Source organism: Orycteropus afer, unplaced genomic scaffold, assembly GCF_000298275.1.
Source record: "Orycteropus afer afer isolate SDZICR_OR568_19922 unplaced genomic scaffold, OryAfe1.0 scaffold00231, whole genome shotgun sequence".
NCBI classification, from domain to species: Eukaryota; Metazoa; Chordata; class Mammalia; order Tubulidentata; family Orycteropodidae; genus Orycteropus; species Orycteropus afer.
In genome coordinates, this window is record NW_006921818.1 from 4,960,316 (window position 1) to 4,965,847 (window position 5,532).

Here is a 5,532-nt window from a genome sequence, read left to right on the forward strand (position 1 = left end):
GACACATGGTGACCCCTCCTTGGGTTTCCCAGGCAGTATCTCTATAGAAGTAGATTGCCCAATCTTCCTTCCAAGGAGTGGCTGGTGGGTTTGAATCGCCAACCTTCTGGTTAGCAGTCAATGCCTTAGACACTATGCCACTAGAGCTCCCACTTTAGGGGATAGTTTCAATTAAAGGTTTGAAGAGTAAATCAGAGCCATAGTCTCAAAGACTCCTCCAACCTCAATAGAACCAGTAAGCCTGGACTCTTTAGAATTTGGAGTTCTTTGCCGCATTTTTCCTCTTTTCTATCAGGATCCACACTGATCAGAATGTTCAGTAGGGGAAGCCGGACATGATCTAGTTCTTCAGGTCTCAACGTAGAGGAGACATTGCATCATGGAGTCAATTTGTTTCATAGTCTTGTTCCTTTTTTGACTCTTGAGTTTCCTTCTTCCTCTTTGAGTTATAAAATATTTTAAATACATTCTTTTTCAGCCTAAACTAGGTAGAGCTGGTTTTGCTTGCTTTCAATTAAGAATTCTGATCTACACAGCTTTGTTCATGACAGCATCATTTGCAATAGCAAAAAGATGGAAATAACCTAAGTGTCCAACAGTGGATGAATGCATAAACAAAATGTGGCACATGCATATACTGAAATATTATGCAAAGGAGAATAATGTGAGTTCACAAAACAACTTATAACATGGATGAATCTGGAGGACATTATGCTGAGAAAAATAAGTTAATCACAAAAGGACAAATATCATATGATTCTACTTTTACAGAAAGCTAAGAATAGTTTTACACACAGAAAGCAGTGTTCTTTGATGGTCACTTGCTACACGGTAGACAAGTGTTAATTCTGGTGAAGGGAAAGGCAATAAACAATATGGGGAGAGTTGGCAAAACATGAAGATAAATGAAAACACTGAGAGATATGCAAGACTAAAGGACAATTGTGGTGAATGCTAAGGAGCTCTGGTGATGTAGTGGGTAAGGCATTTGGCTGCTAATCAGAAGGTTGGTGGTTCAAACCCACTAGCTGCTCCATGGGAGGAAGATGAGGCAATCTACTTGCATAAAGATTAAAAAAAAAAAAACTCACTGCCGTCAAGTCGGATCCGACTCATAGTGACCTCTCCTTGGGTTTCTGAGGCAGTATCATTACAGAAGTAGATTGCCCAATCTTCCTTCCAAGGAGTGGCTAGTGGGTTTGAACTACCAACTTCTGGTTAGCAGTCAAATGCCTTAGGCACTAAGCGACATAAAGATTTACATCCTTAGAAACCCAATGGCACTTGCTATGAGTCAGAATCCACTCGATGGCAGTTGGTTTGGAATATGTATGCTATGTAGTTGTGGGAGGGCATATGAAAGTACATGCATGTGCATATATAGGTATAGTTACAGGCACTTGAATATACATATTTGTAAGTGCTGCATATATATTCATATATATAATAGAGCACATAGGGGACACAGTTATGGAAACTTCCTAGACACATTCAAGTACTGCATGGGACTGAGTTACTGGATCTGAAGGCTCTGAGTTACCATAGCCTCAGGGGACATCTAGGTCAATTGGCATAACATAGTTTATGATGTTCTACGTTCTAGTATGGTAAGTAGCATCTGGGGTCTTAAAAGCCTGCAAACAGCTAAGATACAACTATTGGTTTATACTCATCTGGAGTGAGAAGAAACTAATCTATGGAACTGATTGCCTACACGAACTACGGCCTCATCTATTCAGAGGCCAGAAAAATTAGATGGTGTCCAGTACCACTACCAACTGTTCTGACCAGGGACACAATGGAAGGTCCTGGATAGAGGGAGAAAACTGTTGAATAAAATGATAATTCTCAAAAGAAAAAAAGGGGGGAAGAGCTACTGGACCGACAGAGAATAGGGAAACCCCTGAGATTATTGCCCTGAGATATACCCTTTCAACTTTGAACTGAAACTACTCCCAGAGGTCACCTTTCAGCTAAATAACAGATTGGCTCATAAAATAAACAATGTCACCCGTGGGTACTGTGATTCTTAAAAAAATTATGAGACTAGACAGTAAACTTTTATCATAATGCGAAAATTAGAAGGTTAGGGGGGATAGGGAAGCTGGATTAACGGAAGTAGAACAACCAGAACAGAAAAATAAGCCTGTTGACACAGTGTGGAAAATGGAACCAATGTCATTAAACAATATGTATAGAAACTGTTAAATGGTAAAAATTTGCTAAGAAAACTTTCACTAAAAACTCAGTATAATATCAATAAATACATATAAAGAAGAAGAAAGGTCTATATTCAGTGTTCAGTTCTCTAGAGGAAAACCTTGGAAATCTAATTACTATTAAAAAATGTGTTTGGTGATTTGGTTGCTTAAAGTAAGAGCAAAAACTGGATGTTATACAAAAGTCTTCAGCCTCCCTCCTTCCCCCATGTGTTCCCAATTGTGCTTGAGGAAATTTCATAATGGAAGCATGGCAGAAGGCCAAGGGGAGAGGGTCAGAGCCTGGCAGTGACAGTGGTGGCAGCAATGGGCTGGGCATGGGCAGCAATCCAAAGAGGAGGAGGCATGGTCTATACACATCAGGCAGTGTCTGCAAGGGCTACCCAAGGGGTGATTTGTCAGAGATGGTTCTCAAGGCCCAGAGTTCAAAAACTATAAATGTAGTTCAATCTCCAAGTAAAATTGTCAGAGCAAATGAATGCCTAGGGCAGTATTGCCTCTGCAATAGGGTATCTCAGAACATTGTAGTGTAAACTGGGACTGTGGGCCATATCCAAGGTGTGTATGTGTGTGTGTAATAAATATGTCTATTTTGTATATTTAAAAATGAAAATTCAGAGATCCCTATAGAGACAGAATTATTTTAGAATTGATACAATGGCACTCAGGGTGGCTTTTCTTTCCACAGAGGGCTGTACAGTGCTGCTGGCACCTCAGAAATAGGTCATCTGGTATTTGGAAGCTTCCCCATGGGAGGTGTACCATAGGAAATGTCTGCTCTCTCAGTACTGGGGGAGCTGACTAGGCTGACCCTGTCTAGTCTGTTTATCTACCAGGCTCTACATTCTAGGTAATTCATATTTGTTACTGCTGTTATTTTTTTTTTTCAATTTATAAAAATAATTCTTGCAAATTTTTACAAATTCAAACAACTCAATAGTGAAGAGAAAAAATGTGAATCCTACCCCACAGAGGTAAACACCCTAACTTTTGGAATTTATTCTATGAATCCACACATATTACATATATGTGTGTGTGTGTGTGTGTATATATATATGTGTGTGTGTATATATATATATATACATATATATATATATATAGTAATCTTTGCAAAAACAAGATAATCATGTTAAATTACCACATGATATTTTTGTGTATGTGATTTGGGTGAAAATTTACAGAGCAAATTCACTTTCCGTACAGCAGTTCACATACACTTTGTCTCATTGACTATAATTTGCCACAATGCAACAGCTCCCCTTCCACTTCCTCTCGATAGTTACCTCTTCCCTGTGTCCATCCCTCCATGGACTCCTGACCCCTGAGCTGTCTCCCTGTGCATAACCAGCCCTTCTTTCTCCCATGATTGTTCTCTCCAAGGAGTGTATCTACCTCAGGTAAATGTTCAACTCATATGCCTGTCTTTTATTTGGCTGGAAGCCACAGGTGTGGGTTCAATTCCAGACCTGAGGGACAGCTAGAGACCATCGTCTCAGTGGTTCCACCAGGCTCTATTGGGCCAGAAAACCTGGTCCCCCCCCCCTTTTTTTTTCTCCAAACGATTTTGAGTTTTCTTCCACATTGTTCTCTCTCTATCCAGGATCTCCTACATAGATCCCCTTCCAAGTGGTTGACAGTGGTAGCCGGGCACCACCTAATTCATCTGGTCTCATAGTCGTATAGGCTGCAGATTGGATGATGTACCAGTCACTAGGACTAATTATTTCATGAATTTTTTTGTTTTCTTTATTCTTCTTTGCTCTGGACGAGAAGAGACCCATCGTTGTGTCTAGATGGCAGCTTGCAAGCTTTTAAGATCCCAGTCACTATTCACCAAAGTAGGAGGTGGAACAATGTTTTATGTAGTATACAACAGGATTTTTATCCATCAGAATAGCACACATCTATTTTCAATCTGTTACAGGCCTGTTCCTGGCTGGTACAAATAAATAACGTGCTCATTTGCTGACTAAAATGTTGGAAACTTGAGTCCACCAAGGGAGCCTTGGAAGAAAGTCCTGGTGATTTACTTCTGAAAAGCCAGACACTGAAAATCCTATGGAGCACAGTTCTACTTTGATACACAGAATTGCTATGAGTCAGAATTGATGACAACTTATTTTTTCATTGTTTTTCCAATCTGTACAGGCAGTTCTACCCCATTCTCTTTAACATATACATAGTATTCTGTTGTGAATTTAGTTCCATAATTCCTCAATTTCTCTATCAATGTCCATTTAAGCCATTTCCATATTTCTGTTATTATCAATGCTGACATAAACATACATGTTTACACATTGACTAGTAATAGATTTTTAGAATATATTGCTGTAAGTGGGACTGCAGCATATTAGGGAATGTGAATTTAAATTTATAAGAGATGCCAGCAAGGATTCTTAATAATTTGTAATATATGGTTGAGCTTCAGAAATTATATACAGAATTTGTGTGTGTTTGTGTGTGTGTTTGTAGCACATGTTTCTAGAGAGAGGTCCATAGCTCTGTTCAGATTTGAAAAAGATTATGTGCCACTGAACTATAGGCAGCTAGCATTTTTCTATAGTCTCAGATAACAAGAAGTGAATTTGCAGATCTTGAGCAATTTTATCACCCACATACTTGTCCAGCAAAGGCCACTTCCTGTCCAGGTTCAGGACCTGCTAGGGGGGCAGACAGTGGTTTTCACCAGTATGTCTTGCACCTGAGGTAAAGGTGAAGGGCCACACAGACTTCCTGTACTGGATGGTAGTTAAGGCCTCACTAGTTCAGACATGTGTAACCTCATGATCAGTTGGTGTTCTTGGTTCTCAGGTGAGAAGCCATCTGTAAATTGCCAACAGCTTTGCCTCCAGGCAGTGTGGGCAGTGGCCAGGCTCAAAGCTGCTTTACCACCCCCTCCTTGCCCATGTCACTCCCAAGTCCAGTGCCCATAATGTCCGTAGGCTCAGCCAAGTGGGATTACTCTTTATCAGAGCAAGACACTCAGACCTATAGTAGTCCACAGACAGCAGAGCTGTGGGCTTCATGACACAAGACTTCTAGGGCCTTCACATCAATTTTGTCCTCAAAGGCTGTCTTCCAGACAAGGTACAGGCAATTTGGGCCAAGTTATGAACTCCAGCATTAGCAACAATCCTGCAACCTTCCAACTTCTCAGTGGTTCTCAACCAGGGAAGACATTTTCAGTTGTTACACCTGGGAATAGGGGCAGCACCACAAGCATGTAGTGGGTAGAGGCCAGGGATACTGCTACATATCCTACAATGCACAGGACAGCCCACCACAACAAAGAATTATCCAACACAAAATGTCA